The following is a 4,351-nucleotide window of genomic DNA, read 5'->3' as shown; positions in this document are numbered from 1 at the left end:
TAATACTAGGCGTAGAGGCCCGCTGCACGGCTTCTCTAGTACTAGAGGTTGTATTCGATTCTCCCGACAACTTCTGAAGCGAAGAATTAACCTTCGACATCGCTCCATTCCAAAGCGGCTATCACGCACTACTCAGAAGAACAGCCTTTGCTCGTTTCAATGCAGTACCACATTACGCATATCTTAAACTTAAGATGCCTGGTCAACGTGGCGTCATCACAGTTAGCGGAAATACAGAGCATTCCTTACGTGCGGAAGAATATGTGGCGGCTCTAGCAGCCGAACACTGAACGACCTCTCCAACCAGAATAAATGATCGGTCGTCAAGACCATGAACACGGTTAGATGAGTTCGGCGCACCACTAGTGGTAGCAGCCCAGATAAACCCGAGCTTGGGTCAATGGATATACCCCCATAGGTGGTGCTAGGGGTTGCCCGCATGTAAAAAGGCCCATAGTTCGGCTTGACCCTACTACTATAATAATAGATTACTTGTCATGGTTCATTAAGAATAACCAACTTTTTGCACGAAGTCTCTCACATGGGTTTTTCCTTTTTATAGATAATCATCATGCTACACCCTTCCAGGTTACGGCACAATGGAGAAAAAGGCGCAAACGTGCAGCAGGGCCCCGCTCAAAGGTTTCTTTTTAGATTAAGACTCTACGTAAACCTTTTTTAATGTCTCTTGTTGCTTCACACCTCCAGGCACTCAACACAACCGAGAGGGATGCTGGCGTTATTGGCATTTCGTCACGCCAGACTAATGCATGTACCTGGAAATTCAGGGCTCATTATCGAGGGTGTTACTCAGCCCAGTATATGTTGTAAAGTCTGAATACCTTAGGGAGTGTTCGGCTTCGCGAGTTTGGCCTTATATGCATCAGCTCCGAATCATGTCTTTGGTCAATAGTTGGGTTTGCCCGGGTCCCGTGTTTTGCAACCTTATGTTCCGATCTATTGGCTAAGGTGGCACCGGGAGAACTAATGTGATTGTGCACAGGTTCATCTGGATGAGCACCTCAGTAGAGAAAGCCGAAAACTGACTGTCATGATAAAGCGCGAGACTGGTCAACCACTCGATGACTCAGTGGAATCTTTGCGATTCCTCCGCATTAACGAAGGACCAGTTTCCCGGTCATGTACGTATGTGCACCGTATTTGGATGAACGCGGAAGTACCAGGGGCTATATAGTAGCCCCACCGTCAAACTCCTATGGCTAAGTGAAAGTGTTAAAGCTATATAGTCCGATTGCCTTGTTCACCGTGCTATCACCTCCTTAACGAACCAAGACGTTGGATCAAGTGTGATTATGCGCTTTTCCGAACACCCCCGCATTACATGCGTGGGGGCTGAAGCCGACGACTGCAAACTTTCAGGTTATATACATACATAAACGACCGCACAGGAGGCACTATAATACTTTCGGGCGAAAGTATAAACACAGCCTTTATAATCAAAATAGCATTGTTTTTACAAATCAGATACATGTCACTCGAACATGGTACTCTTCCAGCACTGAGCCTCTATTAAATGGGCGCCTTCTAGGACTTCTTCAAAATAGTGCTCGGCCGGGTCCTGGCCTCCCGCCGGACCCCAGGTTGCAATAGCGGTGGCCTCCATTCCTGCCCAATATGTTTTAACACGGGCAAGAGCCATCCACGCACCCTCTATGCATGCCGACCTCTTTACAGCATCGATATGCGACAGAGCACCAAGGAATTGTTGCACTAAACCAAAATAACTATCCGGCCTTGGTCCCTTCGGCCAAAGATGATCCACGACAGACCTCATAGCAAGCCCGGACAACCTATGGAGGTCGGCCCACTCGGCCATTTGTTCATTTAATAGTAGCGGACACTTTGGAGCACTAAACTGCGACCAGAACAACCTTTCCACCTCATGATCTTTCTGATCTTTGAAAAACTCAGTCGCATCAGCAGCACTCTTTGCCAAGTCCAAGTACGCGTCTACATCACTCCATAATTGATCCAGAGGGGCATACTTCAGATCTCCGAACTTCGACCGCAACAAAAATGGCTTCCCAGCCATGATATCTCCGGCTTGACGAAGCTCCTCCCTTGCCGCTCTGATTTTAGAGCGAGTTTCCTTGGCTGCTTCCAAGGCCTTCTTCAGGTTAGCTGCTTTCAGTTGGCTTTCCTTTTCGAGGAGCTCATATCAGCCGGTGGCATCTTTCAGCTCAACAACCATCTTGGCTATTTTATCTTCGCTCTGGCGATGAACAGCCTGTTCGGCTCTTAACTCTTCGGCCGCCTTTAGGGCGGCCACATCACTTCTCCTGGCTTGTTCCTTGGCTCGGGCAAGTTCTGCCTGAAGGGTCTCCACGGCGGCAGCTCCATCTATAGTCACATCATATTATAAATACTAGCATCATGCTCCTCTTAATATTTGTTGCCCACCTTAAAATACGTACCCTGTGCCTCGTCAAGCCGCTTGTTCACAAGCGTGATGTCGGCATCCGCCACGTCAAGCTGCCGCCTCAGTTCGGCAAAATCAGCAGTCCGGCCAGCCGCCGGACCCTCAGCCGCCTGCACATGAAAGCAGCGCGATCATTACGTGGGACTATGATCCTCTGTTTGCCGCCTCTGGACGGCATCCAGAGTCTCAGGGGCTACTATCTATGCAGAGCACACCTAGCATGTGCGGTACCGTCAAAAATACATATATATTACTTTGCGTACCTCAAAGCCTCTTAGCAGGCTCGTAAAAGCTTCATTCAACCCGCTTTTGGCGGATGAAATCCTCTCAACCACCGTACCCATTAAGGTACGATGCGCCTCTGAGATGCCGCTTGCTCCAGAAGACCCATCAGTGTGTCCGGTTGTTCACCGGATAGTCCCGGACTCTTTCTATTGCTCTCCTTAAGAGCCGAATACTCCGGACTTCGGGCAGCCGAAGAGTTACCTTCTGGCCTTTGTGGATCCGGAGAAATCCTCCGTGACGACACCTCGGGGTCGTCCGTCCCATGAGGTAGGGAGGCAGGAGGAGGCGTTTCGCTCTCCATCATCTCCGACAGAAGATCCCCCGAAGACAAACTCTGTCGAGAAGGGCTATGAGCCAGACTGCAAGATATACGTCTCGGTTATTGTTCTCAGAGATAAAGAAGGATATATTTACCAAAGTACTTTTGTTCAATTACAGCTCGGTTGAGGGCTGGCTCCCTTGCGGGCGCTGTGCGGACGCCCTCCGGGGCAGGGCCCCCTGGCGAAGGTTTCTTCCCTCATTTGTAAACCTCAGTTTCCAAGTCTTCAGAGGCGGCCCTTTTCTTTCCTTGGGGAGAGGGGATTCTAGATTCACCTCCCCGATTATCCTCCTTCGCGGAGACACTAATTCCCCCGGTTTGGATGTGTAATGTGTGAAGCCTGCTTTCAGCTTCTTTATTCCTCCCTTCATCTTCTCCTGATGGCACTTGATAAGGTGCATGCTCAAGCATCCTGGTTAGTACAGGACTTGGTGAGCCTTCGGGAAGGGGGGCCGAACACCTGATCCTCTCTGCCTTTCTTATCCAGTCCTGGCCGAGAGTAATATTTCAGAATGATATGTGACAAATAAAAAGACGGCATGTTCGGTCGTGGAATTACTTACTTGGGTATCCGGATGGTTGCAGTTGAGACCCGCATCCTCGGTGGTGTCCGGACACTTTATTCGTGATCCGAAGAACAATCCATACATCCCTTCGAGCGTCACGCTGAAGAATTGTTGAATAGTTCGCGGTCCTTCCAGGTTGAACTCCCACATACAGAGAGATCGACATTGGCTTGGCAGGACCCAACGAACTAGCATTACTTGCATTACCTTGACAAGACTGACATCCCTCTGGAAGAGATCTCATATGCGGCTTTGCAATGTCAGCACGTCATTAACTGGCCCCCAGTCCAGCCCCTTGTTGACCCATGACACCAGTTGAGGCGGAGGGTCCGAGCGGAAGGCAGGGGCGGCCCCCTGCTTTGTACCTCGGGGAGCTGTGATGTAAAACCACTCCCATTGCCATAAGTCAGACACCTCCGGGAAGGAACCCTTTGGTCGTAGGGCATCGACGCCTTTGCTTATTATAGCGCCTCCGCACACTGCGTGTCGCCCATCGATCATCTTGGGCTTCACATTGAAGGTCTTGAGCCATAAGCCAAAGTGTGGGGTGATGTGGGGGAAGGCCTCACACACGACGCTAAACGACGAGATGTGAAGGAAGGAATCTAGAGCTAGATCATGGAAATCTAGCCCGTAATAGAACATGGGCCCTCTAACAAAGGGATCAAGACTAACAGAGGAAGTGGGAAACAAATACAACACTCTCGTTGGGTTCGGGAGTAGGGATGACCTGTCCTTGAG

Source organism: Triticum aestivum, chromosome 2B (genome assembly GCF_018294505.1).
Source record: "Triticum aestivum cultivar Chinese Spring chromosome 2B, IWGSC CS RefSeq v2.1, whole genome shotgun sequence".
Taxonomy (NCBI): Eukaryota; Viridiplantae; Streptophyta; class Magnoliopsida; order Poales; family Poaceae; genus Triticum; species Triticum aestivum.
This window is presented reverse-complemented; position numbering follows the sequence as displayed.